Genomic DNA, 15867 nt, shown 5'->3' with positions numbered 1-15867 from the left:
TAACCAAAATACTTGTATGAAGTCTCAGCTATCAGATGACTTCATCAGAATTGTACATAATGATTTTAATTGCTCTACAGAAGCCAAGAACATCTGAGGTTTGCAACGGTAAAGGAAGGAAGGAAAAAATCCTCTTTGACTGTTCCTGTAACAAAGAAATAGAAAGTGCTTCACAATAGCATGGAGAAAGTGGAGGTCAAAGTAGTAGAAATTATGTCAGGATGTTCAGGATATTCCCATCAATAAACTGAATGTGGAAGAAAGTGAAGAGATTTGGAGAAATGAAAGAATGTCAAATTCCCTCCATTTACAAACAAGAGTGACAATGGAGAAATCATGAAAGAACTTCCACTTTGATTGAAGATCAGAATAAGGAGAGTCAATGTAATTTAAACATAAGTAGGCAGGTTAGTAGGACTTCTTTTGCTAGTAATGGAGAAAAAAAACACTTGAGTTTTAATAACCTTGAGGAATATAACTTTAGACATAATTATTATGATGAAAGGCACTACTAATTTTAACAAAATTAGTCTGTTCCTCTTACTACTTGTATCCAACACATAGAGTACTCTTAGACAGAACTAAATAGTATTATCTGAAAGTAAAGATTTTTCACATGGTCTGTATATTTTCTGTTCCTCATCTGTCTCTGATAGTAATCTACCTTTCTCAATGGCATATGATTTTCTTAAAATAATAAGAAAAATGTAGTTGTTATTGAAACAAGACTACAGGTAATAGCCTCAAGATGCATCAAGGGAGATTCAGGTTGAATATTAGGAAAAATTTCTTCTCTGAAAGGGTGGTGAGGCCTCCACCTGAATGCCCCTCCAGGTGAAAGCAAACTGTGGCCTACATTCTTTGGCCAAAGGAATGGAAAAAAAGTGTTAGCAATGTCAATGGTGGCATACCATTTGGCTGCTTTTGATTCCAGTTCATACTGGAGTTCTAACATGTCTGGCACAGCAGCACTCATGGGGGTGTGACTTCATTCAGGCCACGGTAGTCCACCGTCAGCCTCCATTCTCCACTGGCTTTACGCACTGGCCATATGGGGCTGTTAAAAGGCAAGTGAGTTTTGCTGATCACTCCCTGACTCTCTAGTTGACGAATCAACTTATGAATGGGGAGCAAGGAATCTCTGTGCGGTACTGCCGTCTGTGCACTGTTTTTATAGCAATTGGTACCCGTTGCTCTTTTACTCGTAGCAACCCCACAACAGAAGGATCTTCTGACAGGCCAGGCAAAACAGACAGCTGCTTAACAGTTTCTGTGTCTACAGCAGCTATTCCAATGGCCCATCAGTACCCCTTAGGATCCTTGAAATGCCCCCTTCTGAGGTAATCAATATCTAGTATACATGAAGCCCCTGGACCAGTCACAATAGGGTGCTTTTGCCAATCCTTACCAGTGAGGCTTATCTCGGCCTCCAACACAGTCAATTCTTGAGAGCCCCCAGTCACTCCAGAAATACGGATTGATTCTGTCTCTTCATAACTCGAGGGCATCAGAGTGCACTGTGCACCGGTATCCACCAATGCCTTATATTTCTGTGATTCTGATGTGCCAGGCCATCGAATCCACACAGTCCAATAAACTCTATTATCCCTTTCCCCCCCTGACTGAGGGCAGGGCCCCTCTATTCATTACCTGTGGTAACCAGAGCAACTGCACTGGTGGTTGATCTGCTTTGTAATTCTCTCAGCCATGCTCGTAGTATAGGAGTAGCTTGGTCATGCCACTTCCTCATGTCTTCTCCATGGTCATGTAAGTAACGCCACAAGGCAATTCACAATGTAGGATTCCTTACTGGAGCTGGAAAGTATTTGCCTCTAACAGCTGAGGTTTTTGATGGCGCACGTGAGAAAAAGGGCTCATCATCTTTAATTAGTTGGATCTGCATTAGTTTTATCAGCTCCTTCATTAGACTCTTTTGATTATCCTGATCTTCATCAAGCATTTCTGATACTTCTACAGGTTTGTCACGATTAATCAGTAAAGACACTTGCTCTTGCATTTCATTCAGTTGGTCCGTTATTTGTGAGATGGCGGAAATGGAAGCATGAGTTGGGGGTAGCTGTTGTTCATAGCTTTGGAGTGTAAGAATCAATTCAAAAACTAAGGGTCTTCTCTGTTGGTCCTGGTATCTGTTAAACGTTGCCATTAGTGTACTGGCGTATTTGTCTGGTGCTGTTGTTGTTTCTGCCATATATCAGGCATCATCCTCACTCTCTCAGGGTCATGGTCTTGGCGTGGGTGGTTAGGAACAAAGTTAGGGTGATACAACATTTCCACCACGGCTGTTTCCCTCAAATACTGGATATTCTTTTCAACTGTATCCCACCTTTTCATCACAGGCTTCAAGCCATCCTTGAAGGGGTACCTTTCCTTCACAGCTATTAACACTCGTTCCCAGAGGGAGGCAGCCCCATCCAAACATCAACTAATTCCTCCGTCAATAGCTGGATCTCTGGCAATGGCTCCTAGTTGGTGAGCTTCATTACCATCTAGAGACAAGCTACTGGTCCCACCATCCCAACAGCGAACTAACCAGGAAACGAGAGTTTCATTTGGGTGCCGTGTAAACTCCTTTCTTGAGCCCTGGATTTCTGTCATCTTCAGAGGCTGACGAGTAGTAATAGAGACTTCCTCTTCATCATTCTCTTCTGCATGTCTCTTAGTTTTTCCTTTTGCCTTTCCCAATGATGGTGGTTCTGAGGAGGGCCCCTCACCTGGATCTTCCTCCACCTCCTTCTCTGCTTCTTCTTTTCTCCATTCTAGATGCGAGGACACTCGTTTCCATTTCTTGCCTTCCACAGGGGCAACTGATATTGTTACTGGTGTCTCCTGTAATTGATCAGATTTGACTTGGAGATTCTCCCCTTTGGCTTGAACCTCAGCTCGGAAACTCCCTCTCTCTCCAGAATAGTATTATATAGGGCGCGGTAAGCACAATCTAAACTCCAAATAAGTTGTACCTCCTTAGATTTATGTAAGCCGCACCATCCCTGACTCAAATTTCTTGGGATCCCACAGGTGTTCAAGAGTGAAATTCCATGACACTGCGGGTCCCCATGCTTCTAAGATGTTTCCTAAACCTCTCCATATTCCCTGCCAGTCAGCATTCTCTGGTTTTGGAGGAGACTCCTTCCACTTACGCCTGTATAGGAATACATTCAGGGAGATTGATATGAACAGGGCTACGCCCACAAACATGAGCATTAACTCAGTATTCAAAAAACATCTGATAAACCGAGAGGAAAGCCTGGAAACAGGTCTGAACATCATGTTGTTTGTAAAATTAGTTATTCCATTTGGGATGTAGTTGTTTGTAAAATTAGCCATTCCATCTGGGATGCAAGTGTCAAAATTCATATTATACCACATTGCATACAGGTACCAATATAGGTACCATACAGGTGTCTCCATCAGTGCCCTTATGTGGTTATATATGAACACAATTCCACAACAAGTAATTAAGACACTGAAGGTTGGCCAGTAGGTCGTGAGTAACACCATAACTTTTAATCCCTTACACAGCACCCCCACAATAAAGGGTGGGTTCATAGCTGCTATCTGCTAAAAAGGTGTTAATGAATTGAAGCTAACAAGAGGAGGGGGAAAATCAAAAAAAGGCACTACCCAGAGTAAGCAGTGCACAAAGTTTACAAATATCCCAGAATACCAGCAGTACACCTAGTCTTTCAAGGTCAAGTTTTCCAGCACAAAAACTTGAACTACTGACAATGCTCCCTACTGAAGCTCTCTAAGAGCAGAGAGAGAGATTCATTCCAAAAGCTAAAAAGCAGCTATGCCTGCATCCTCCACCAAAAACTGTCACGGAGTTAACTAGATCAATCTATGCCTGTGACAGGGGCAGTAGGCCCCTGTCCCCCCACCCACCCCTGGCCCCACAAAATGGGAAGGAAGGAAGGGAGGAAAAAAAACCAACAGCAACAATCTATGAAGGAAAACTTATTTTACTAAGTATGATATCGGAATGCAAGATAACACAATATAATACAATCTAATTGAGATTGAGACTAATAAATCAAATAAGATAGGAGAGAGAGAGTTCCTGAGACCGAGTCAAACCTGAAAAGCTTGGAACAGCTAGGAAAGTACCCTCCAGCACCCACTGCGAGGCAGTAAGAGACCGCCCCACCCAGAAGGGTCAGATCCCATGACTTCCGTAATGTATAGGGATAGGTACCTGGAATTGGAGCATTATCACTTTAATTCCAGTACATGATGTTCTGATGTGGAATACTGAAAACCAAAAAACATAAAACCATGACATTCCACTCCTTATGTCTCCCAGTGATTCTACCACCATTTCCAATCAGTGATAATTCAAAGAGTCTGATATTTTCCGAAAAAACTGGCCAAATCGTTGGGTTACAAACACATGTGAAAATAAAAGTTGTAAAAGTTTGAAAGGGAATGTGGAATATTTAAATTTTCTTGCAAGTTTGTAAGATCTTGTCTATCAGTGCTGAAAGGACACATTCAAACAGAAATGGATGTACTCAGAGTACATTCAAGCCATTGGAGTTGTTTCTTATTCTCAGTGACCTTTTTTCCCATGAACTATCAGCATTTCTGTAAGGCCAAAGAGACAGAGCATTAGACTTGTTGCTTAAATCTCAGAATTTCTGAATCAAAAAAGATTTTGAAATAAAAAAACGAAGAAATTCTAACTTAATTGGTAATTTGTGAACAGAAAATTGAGAACTTCTAATTTCTTTTTTAAAAGTGTATTTATCCATCTTCCTATTAGTACCAGTAGCAGCTGATATAATGATTGCACATTTTCCCTGAAAAATGTATGAAGTTAAACAAACCCTTCCTTGGAATCTGTCTTCATTGGTACTCAACTGAAAGCATATATTAGCTACATATATAAAGTGGTATACTACACCGCAAATGACATAGGTTTCCTGGCTAGTTCTTTAAAATGAAAAAATTAAGGCAAGTGATTATTCTATGAAACAGACATAGATTTTTCAAGTGAGTGAAGTGGTGGCAAAACCACTTTATTCAGCTTTCCTTTTGACACTAGGAAGGCTTTTGCTCTGTGAGATAACAATGTATTTAAATATTATTTATTATTTGGCATAGATAGAATATCATGTTTTTTCCCTTCTGATTTCATTAATATATATTTTTATTTTGTATTACAGTTCTTAAAGGAAGTCTGCATCCTTTTTTTTTTTTTTTTTTTTTTTCCTGAAAGTGCTGAGAAGCATTAGAATTCAGGTTCAATTAAAAAAAAATTGCATTAAACCCAGTGAGATTTTTTGCACTTGATTTCTTTCTGTTTTACTGGAATTTAGAAACCATTGCCACTTAACATATATGTTTTAGTGTTTTAATGTTTAGGAAAATAAATAGCACTATATTTTTATGGGTAGTATTTGATGGATTGCACCATATTCAGTGTGCAAGAAAAAATACCAATGTGCCTAAGGGTTTTAAATGGAACTGGAAGCAAAGTAATTGTCCTTAACCTTTGTGTCTTTGACTGTGGAAGCATTTTCACAGCAAGAAAACAGGAGGAAGTAGGAAAGAAAAGTGTGGGAAAATACATAAGATGATAAAACATTTGGGGAAGTGGTGGAAGTTTTGGAGGACCAAGTGCATCTGCATTGCAGTTAGCTTCCTGAACATCTTTTTTTGTTGTATAGATAACTGAAGATCTTGCTGCTGTTTGAGGAAGAGATTGTGTTCTTCATGTCTTGAAGGAACATTTTTGGGACGATATAATCTCAGTGGAAAATGGCAAATACAAAGAGATCTTATTAAATGTCAGAATAAATGTATTAAGTCTTTGTTGCCAACCAATTGCCCATGCTAGATGAACACATATGAACATACATCTGTTCCTGTATTTTATTTTACAGCATCCAAATGAAATCTCAGTTATGCTCAAGTTCAACAAAAATGTTGTTACTCAATTTGTAAAAGAGACATTTTTGCAGGTGAGTGTTAGAGAACAATACTGAAATGGTTTTTATTTTCTGCACTGTTGTACTTTCCTCTTGTAGTCTCTCTCCCAGAAATATCAGCATAATGATTCCTTTTTATAAGGTCTAGGATCAGTATCTTCTTCTATAAGATAACTGGACTGTTTCTGCTGTTGTAGCCCTCATGGCACTAGATTTCCTAACACTGCTATTTTCCCCGCTATGTAAGTCACAAGGAGAAGTTACCAGTATCAAAAGACAAGATGAACAGGTATTTTCTACATCCTCAGCACATATCTTGCAGCAGGAGGCCTAGGAGGCAGTTGCAAAGCTGCAGATGCATTGTTTTTCTGAAGTGAAGCAATACTCAGAAACTAACAGCTTCATGGTCTCACCTGAGGCCTGTAAGAGATGCAGGGAGCTGAAAGAATTAGTCATCGTAGAATCACAGAATTGCTGGAATTGGAAGAGACCTCAAGAGGTCATCAAGTTCAACTCTTCTGCTAAGACAGGTTCCCTACAATAGGTCACAAAGATAGATGTCCAGATGGGTCTCAAATATCTCCATAGAAGGAGGCTGCAAACTCTCTGGGCAGTCTGTTGTAGTGCTCCATCAACCTTACTGTAAAGAAGTTCTTCCAAATGTCTGTATGGAACTTCCTATGTTCAAGTTGCTCCTTGGCTTATCACTATGCACTACCAAGAAGAGCCTGGCCTCATCCATTTATCTTCTACCTCCCTTTAGGTATTCATAAACATTAATGAGATCCTTCCTCAGCCTTCCTCAGGGTGAACACACTCAGGTCACTCAGCCTTTTTTCATACAGGATATGCTCCAGGCCCTTAATCATTTTTGTGGCCCTTCAGTAGACTTGTCTAGAGGATTCTTGTCTTTTTTGAACCAGGGATCCCAGAACTGGACATATGCTAAATGTTGCGTCACTAGGGCAGGAATTTAAAGGATCTTTACTGGAAAGACTTTCAGTTATGTTGTTTGTTGCTGCTACAACTTTAAAGAGAATCTTACTAGTAATAAGAACAAAGGAAATTGTCTCATTTTCCATGTTCTTCTTAGAGGGAATTGTCTTCTGTATTGTTATCATGGTCTTGGCTTTTCTTCATCTGTCCAAATGAAAGTATCTGATTTTTAGTACAAAATCTTATCTCCTAAGTTTGTCTGCTATCTCCTTCTCACACAGTAACCATTGTAAGTTATATATAAGCGTGATTTGCAGCTGGCTTATCTGCCACCAGACCAATTCCACATCAAAACTCAGCTTTACCTTTTGCTGCTGTTAGGGAAGGTTGTCTTGTTCACAACTGGGAAAACATCTTACGACAATGTCTTATGCTTGTCTAGTGGGATAGGAGCACTTCAGCCCAGCTAGATCTTGCCAGAATTGTGCTTTTCTCTCACCTTGTGTATCATATCCAGTTCATGTTTAATTAATTAAATATAGCAAATTCTCAAGAGAAATCCATGGAATGTAGCATAGAAAAAAACAAAAAAGGAAAAAGTACAAGAATTTATGTTTTGAGATATGGGCAGTTTAATAAGAAAGGGAGAAAAAGCCCAGAACCCAAGAATAAAATAAATAAATAAATGAATAAATAAATGAATAAATAAACGAAAACAAGTGATGCACAAAGTGATGTACCTACCAACTGATGCTCAGCCAATTCCTAAGCAATAGCAGCCCCTCCTTACCAGCTCCCCCCAGTTTCATTTTTCAGCATGACACCATATGCCTTGGGATGTCTCATTGGTCAGTTTTGTTCAGCTCTGCTAGCTGTTCTCTTCCAGCTTCTTGTAGACCTCCATCTTAATCACTGTCAGGGCAATGCAAAAAGAGAAATGTATCTGACTCAGGGCACTATTCTACACTATGACAGTGTGAAGACATGATCAGAATCAGTGTGTTATTGTCATGGATAGAAACTACATTTCACATGTAAGTGAGAGTTAGGAATGTATTTATTGATAGAATACAGTGATTTAACTAACTTTAATCATAAATTAAACAGTGTAGCAAGATTTGAGATGGTAAGTTACACTTGACTATTTACAGCATAGAGCATCCAGGAGACCCTCTCACTGAGTCATGAGGTTCAGAGTGGACTTCCTTGCTTTCTAAACCCCTTGAAGCAGAGAGGTAAGGAGCCTAGGTGCCACTGGATCCGTTAGTCCCAGACTTAGTCAACATGGATCTCTAAGGGATCATATATGCACAGCCAATCCAAGAAATTACCTTAGCAATTCAAACATAGATTAAAACAAACTATTAGTTACTTACCAGTAATTTATATCAGCCAGGCATCTTGATGTCAAGACATGAAGAATCTCTGCACAAGCATAACATTGAGAAGTGTCCCTTCTCATAGGGACATCTTGTCATGCAGCCCACTGCTATGCGGAAGAGCTCAAAGGGCTCTTGGGTTGCTCACCATTTATGGATAAAATGATATATAAGATCATAATATTTAGTGCATGCTAAATTGGTTCTCGGGTGTTTGCTATTAGTTCTCCCAGCATCCTCATTCTGAGACAGATTTGTGGTCATTATCTCTCTTAGTAAGAGAGTGTTACTAGCCCTGAGCAAGGCTTGGGCATAATGGCCAGATCAAAGGTGCAAGTTTGCGGCCAGAGAGGAGCACACCATCACAGTAATCAAAGTTGTTCTCATCTTCACTCTAAAACACAGAACCATACCAGTTATCAGGAAGAAAATTAATTCTATCCCAGCTGAAGTCAGTCAATACTTGTTTTGTATTATCTTAGATACAGAAACAAAAGCAGCACTTTCTGGAAGTGCAGATTTCTCTTTAAAATAGATGTTTTTCCACTTGGCTGTTATTTTTTCTCTGCCATCAGTTACATCTTTATGTATTTTCCTACTCACTTACTCCCTGTTTAAAACAACATATTTGATTCTGTTTGTGTTAAATTACAATATAACTAATATGAAAAAATTTTGTAGAAATAACATTCAAAATTTTTAAAAGTTAAATTGATTAAATTGATTTGATTTATAATCAGATACCAAATTATATAGTTTTACAAATCAGAAATTTATTAATATTTAGACAATTTTCAGATCATGCTTACCATTTTGACAGTGTACATCTCAGTATCTGAAAAGGCAGCAAAGACATCTGTCCTTATGGTAAGTATATGGGTGCTCAAGGATGCTGCAGAGAAAACAGGTTCTTTGCTCAACAACAGAAAACAAAATGCTATAAGGAAAAAAGAATTTGCTGCAAACAGCCTTTCCCATGTATGTCCTGATGTAGAAATGATGAAACTTTAATTCTGAAGTTTGTGTGACTTCTGTATTTCAAACACTTTTAAAGCTTACATAACCTGTGGGGATGATCCCAAAGAGTGTAATGGGACATAAATCTTCTGACCATAGACAACCATGAACTTACAGATAATATTTACCCCTTTTCTCATAGAATCATATAATCACCAAGGTTGGAAAAGACCTCTGACATCATCTTGTCCAACCCTCAGGCCATCACAACCATGCCTACAAAACCACGTCCCTCACCATATTTACATGTTTATTGAACACCTCCACGGATGTTAAGTGCATCACCTCCCAGGGCAGTCTACTCCAATGCTTCACCACTCTTTCAGAGAAGAAATTTTTCCTAATATCCAATCTGAATTTCCCCTGGCACAACCTGGGGGCATTACCTCTCATTGTATCATAAGTTACCTGGGAGAAGAGGCTGACCCCCACATCACTACCACCTCCTCCAGGTATTTGTAGAGAGTGATAAGGTCTTTTCTGATCCCCCTATTCTCCAGACTATACAATCCCATTTCCCTGTTGTTTCTCATAAGACCTCTACTTCTATAAAACAACAAAAAATGAACCAAAGCGCTTCCTCTTCCTATATGCAGGAGGTTTGTCTGGGAAGATATTTTCACTGAAAGCATAAGTACAGCCTGATTTTACCTTCTGTACTTTCATTTTGAACCCAGATCTTCTGAACATATTTATTATTTTACAGTTATGTACTTCTGCCATATAGAAGTCTTAGGGATTTTTTCCCCACTTGTGTGTGATGCTTTCAGCCCAGTCTTGTCAAGTGCCTCCTGAGGCACTAAGCCTTGGAGAAGTCCTCCACAGTGTATTGTACAATTCCCAATTATTCTGTAATTTCTACACTGATTGTCATTCAATATCTAAACAAAAAGCATTTTCTTTTGTATGAAAATCAAAGTGTTGGAGTTTATAAGCAGAGCAGTATTTTGACAGACATCCAAAGGAGATCTTGAAGAAATATGGATGACTTTCCCTCCTGGAATAATGGTAGAGGAGATTAATTCAATTAATCACTCCAAGACGTTTTATTTCAGATGGTGTATACTATAAAATTGTGTAGTCAAAATCTATAATAAGACATAGAGAGATAGAAGTGTAGGGTATCCAGTATGAATTACTATAGATGTCTCAAGGATAATGCAATTTTTTAATCTCTTGATGTATTTCATATCACTTCCCTGGAATACCTGCTTCAAGAGTGAAAATACCTGCTTCACTGTGAAAGCCAACACTATGCTGAATGCAAACTCACCAAAATCAATACTGTTAAGGAGATTTTTTACAAAACTTTAATAATTATTTTAAAAGCATTAAAATAATAATTATCTTGGTATGATTATTTGTTCTTTTTTGGGGGGGTTTAATTGTCAACAGAAATTAACAATTTGACACCTTTAATATAAAGTTTTCCTTGTTCAGTTAGCAGTCCTCAAGAAATATCAAATATTCCACTTTGGTAATTAAACTGAGTATCAAGGAACTGCAGTATATTTTTATGATAGAAGTGTATTACTAGAAGAAGTAAGAAATGCCATATATTTGCAAAGATTTTGAAGAAATAGACTACATTATATGTGATAAATCACTGAGATCACTGAGACTATGGATGACAAAGCAAGATAATGAATAAAAATTATGGTGAATCCCACATGCAGAAAAAAAAGAAGAAGAAATGGCTAGTCTTCAGACAAAGAAGAAACAAAACTTTGTTATCTTACAGAGACTGGCAGATTATGGAAAGATAATAAATTTGGAACTTGAAGTCAAGACATTTTAAGGCTCAACAATGAAACTTGAAATATATACACCACATATATGTCTTTGTACGTTCAAATATAGTCTGTTGATTCTACTTAGAATTTCACTTTTTATTATTAAATGACATAAATATTATGTAATATGTAGTATATTAAGGTGATTATGTATTAAGGTGATTATTTTTTGCTGTTGATTATTACACAGAACATTTTAAACAGTCTGTACTCAGGTACCACAGTATACATCCCCAGCTGTAAGGAAAATATCCACAGGGAGCTGTTTCAGGGGAAGAGCAGGTTAGGAGCTAGGAAGAGGTTCTTCACCAAAGGAAGGTGGGCATGAAGCAGATTGTCCAGGGCTGTGCTCACAGCATCAAGCTGCTAGAGTTCAAGGAGTGTTGAACTCTCAGGCATAGGGTTTGGATTTTGTGTGGTCCTTTCTGGAACCAGGAGTTGGAATTCATGATACTGGAGTGGGCTGCTCAGAGCAGTTGTGGAGTCTCCTCTTGAAATGTTCAAGATCTGCCTAGCTATGTGACCTATTGTAGGGAGCCTGCTTTGCAGGGAGTTGGAATCGATGATCTCTGGAGGCCCCTTCCAACCCCTACAGTTCTTGTCATGGTTTTGTGATTTTTGGTTTTCGGTATTCCACATCATAACATCACGTGGGCCAATGGGAGTTCAACTGTTGGTGCTCAAGCTCTGGGTGCCTGCCTGGAAGAGAAGAAGAACTACATTCCCCAGGGGACTTTGCGGTCACAGAGAGTCTCGAGATACAACTCCTGGCAAGGTCACCTGATGTGCTCTTCTTAGCCTGCTCTTCGTCGGCTCTCCTCCCTCTTTTTCTCCCTGCTGCTCAACTGGACTGCGCATCTCACCTCAGCTCTCTGTGTTGTGGTGAGGCCTACCCACCTTTCGGACATTCTCTCTCTCATTGTATTTGACTTATTAGCTTCAAATTTAATTATATTGTATTATAGTGTGTTATCTTGCATTCTGATAGTATATTTAGTAAATTAGTTTGTTTCTCCTCAGATCGTTGCCGCTGTTTTTAATTATTTTGGGGTCCCCTGTTCCCTTTTTCCGGAGGCGCGGATCTTGCGGATCCCTCCGTCCCGCTAGTCACGGAACTGGGCTGAACCAGCCCGTAAACTGTTGACAGTTCTGTCATTCTGTAATCTTTGAGTGTCCCTTCCAATTGAGGATATACTATGGTTCTACGATGGTGATTTATAGTTGCTTTTATTTATAAAATGTGATCCTGTTTCCTAAGTCACAGGATATTCACAAAATCACAGAACCACAGAATCGGCTGCACTGTTCTCTCACTGTTCATTGTTTTGGGAGTACTACTCCCCAAATAGCTGGCAATAGCTGCAGCTTCAGAGGATGCTTCATGCTTCATTGGCATGATCTGTGCCTGGTTTCAAAACAGAAATTCCATATCTGGGGAAAGATGATTGTTTACCTCTTTTACAGAAAGAGAGGCATCCAGTTTGGACTCTTGATTATGATATTTCCACATTTAATACTTCTTAAAACACTCATTTTTTAGAAATCCAGCAAGCATACCAAGCTAGGTGGTATGGCCCTTGGTCTTTACTGCACACTCATATAGACAGATCTCTAGCATTTGTAGGCTTGGCCATCTTTCTCTTTGATGTAACAGCTATTCATTTATGCATTGTATGACATATATTTAATGTATTATATCTGGTGCTGGAGAATGCAAGTGCATTTCAAGCTACTTTCCTTTTTCATTCAGAACACAGCACATGTTGCATGATATTTGAGCACACAGACAGCTACTCATCTGCTCACATGAAAAATAAATTGAAGATGAACATATAACTGCACCACTTTCTCCAGTCATTGAAAAGAGAAAGGTAACTGCACATCCTGCTGTAGGAAACCTGCTTAAGCAGATCGATTAGGCTTGATGATTTCTAGAGATCCCTTCCAACCCCTACAATTCTATGATTCTATGAAAAGTAGATTAAATATGTAGCGTTCTTTGCAAAAGCATGAATGGACACCTCAAATTTCAGTGAAATTATTTGATTTATCTGATCACTAGGTTCTTGGCTCTTGGAAAGACTTTGACTTTTCTTTGTATAGCATTTTGTGATCTAGAAGAGAAATATTACTTTTGTTTGTATGTTTTCAAGCAGAGCTATATACTACTCTATGAAGATCAAGGTAGAACAGGAGACTGAACCCAGCAGTGAATACACTCAGAGCAGAAGTGTTCTCTGTTGTCAAAAAGACTTCCCTTTTTTCTTTCCTGCCCTCCTTTATTCCTTCCCTCCTTCCCCCACCCTCATCCTGATCAGCTCGTATTCAGTTAAAAACATTTGTTTATAACTGCAGCTCTCCATTCAAAGTTTCCCATCTTGAATGTTTATCTTGGGGTATCACTTAAAAAAAAATCTTACTATTTATATAAAAATGTAAAATATAAATAACTATGTAAGTAAAATTTATATGTAAATTATCTATGTATGCTACAGGGTTGTGTGAATGACATTTTTTAGGGAGTAATGTTTCTCCAGAATATCTAGGTGTTTTCTTACAAAGGGAATAAATATTCCGAAGGAACAAAACCACCATATTAGCAGGATGATCCTTGCCTCCTTCTGTGGATACTGTGAATATTGTTATATTTATTAGTATGCAGGTACCCCGACTTGAGATCTCTTCTGTCTCTTCTGGGTTTTAAGCCAGTCTCCTACCACCTGGAGGAGGTTCGTAACACAATAAATTACAATATGTTCAGGAAAATGGCTGTCACTTTCTTTTCTTAACCTATTTCTACCTGCTGTAAAATCTTGATTTATTTATTGGTGTTGGGACTGAAGCTGTGACTCCTAGGTAATACTGTAAGCATCAAGCTTTGGAGTCATTCTCTGTCTTCTTCATCCAATAAATCATTAATATTTTTGAAATTTTAAATATTAACAGATATTTGCTCTTAGGAGAGTGAACAGAAAAAATGGCTTCAACCTGCTTGTTGAAAGACTATGATTTCCAAAATTGTCTGTAGTGGTGGGTTTTGTTCTGTGGAACTGAAAGCTACTCTTATGCAAAATATTTCTCTTCTATATCATATGGAGAAAATACTTGGGGCTGTGCATCTAATTAAACATAATTATAGTTATACTTAGGCATTGTCAAATATATTAAACTTTAAGTCAGCAAGTTGTTATAATGTCTTTTAGACTGGTTAATGGGAATCCTGCCGCCATTGGATGAAGTGATGAGTATATATGAGTTGAACATTACACAATTTTTCTTGCTTTGTTAACTAAAAAAGCACTTTTCTAAAATGGGTTTCAGAAGAGGAAGGGAAGGGAAGGGAAGACATTTACATATTCTTATTTTTATGTTCAATTAATCAATTTTTGCGATGGACAAGATGGTATTTTTGGGAATAGTGTCTTTGGAGTTTGTTGGCATAGTAGTCATAAGTTTTCTAAAATACTAGCTTATTTATCAAGCAGCCATGGAAAATAGTAAAATGCACTTGAGTTGTTCACCCTTACATTCTAACCTGGTGAAATTTTATTTCCTCGCTTCCCCACTATTAAGTCTGAACTATATAATAAAACAATTATGATTGAGCTTCTGACTTTTTGCGTTCTCTTCCTGTATTCTTTTAGCCTGATTTTTTTTTTTTTTTGTCACAAAAAATATAGAATAAAACAAAACTTTACAAAAGAGCTACTAGTTTATTATTCTTTGAATAGTCCACCTGCCATAAGAAATATCCCTACTACGCTTGGGTGTAGTGTACATTCTTGCTTGCTAGTATAATGGTGTTTGATCTTTTCTCTGTCTAGTACTTTTTAATGCAGAAATCAGTAAGAAAATGATTTCATCCAAGATATATACATATGTTAGTGGCAAAAGAATAGTAATATTAGAAAAACAACTAAATTTGCTGCTCTTAATCTATGTACTATATCAAGATTTTACCTACTGAAAATGTACCTTGAGATATCAGGCTATATTTTTCAGAAGAAAACAGAATGAAGTTCCTTTATGTACTTTCTTTTCTACAAAGACATACGAGTTCTTTGTCTAAGAATAATGTTGATAACACTGATATTTTAGTTTTGTTGAACAGTGCTTACACTAAGTCAAGAACATTTCTGATTCTCAAGGTGCTCTGTCAGTGGGAAGACTGGAGGATGATGCACAAGGAGCTAGGAAGGGACAGTCTGCTGACCCAGACTGTCCAAAGGGATGTTCCATACCATGTGGCATCGTGCTGAATAATAAAAGTGTAGGAAGTTAGCTAGTGCTTGGTGGTGGGAGTGGGCACTTGGGGACTGGCTGGGCATTGTTTGCTGTCTGTTGAGCAATTGTGTTATGTATAATTTGTTTTGTATACTCTTTAAAAAATAATACATTTTTTTTAAAAGATATTTTTAAAATATTATGATTTTGTACTAAAATAATATTTTGAAATATATAGTTTTGCCTTTGTTTTCTATTCTGTATCTTCTCACACAAAGCAAGAGCCATAAGAAGCTCAGAGTAATTGTTCATCAGAATCCATTGACAAATACAGAAACAGCATCACTATTGGATAAAGCTGACCAAAACCTACCTCATGAGTTGGAAGTCTTACAGTTTACTGCAGCCAGAAAGAATTACTGGCCTTGATATCTGATAGATAAAATTCAGAAGCTATTAAATCTTCATTTTGTATTTGTATTCTCTTTTGTATTTGCATCAAACCATGTAGCAGCTAGAATTGTTAGAGCACTTACAGGGCTGGCTTTGTATTTCTTTTATTTATTTTAT

The 15867-nt window shown here is 38.0% G+C and overlaps 1 pseudogene; it reads right to left on the bottom strand.

Moving 5' to 3' along the window:
* Window positions 1–1518: 1518 nt before the first annotated feature.
* LOC149912916 (uncharacterized) lies at window positions 1519–2760 on the bottom strand (annotated as a pseudogene).
* Between the last annotated feature and the right edge of the window lie 13107 nt (window positions 2761–15867).

Source organism: Phasianus colchicus, chromosome Z, assembly GCF_987193195.1.
Source record: "Phasianus colchicus chromosome Z, bPhaCol1.hap1.1, whole genome shotgun sequence".
Classification (NCBI taxonomy): Eukaryota; Metazoa; Chordata; class Aves; order Galliformes; family Phasianidae; genus Phasianus; species Phasianus colchicus.
Note: the sequence above shows the minus strand (reverse complement) of the source record. Positions and strands in the feature narration are given on the sequence as shown.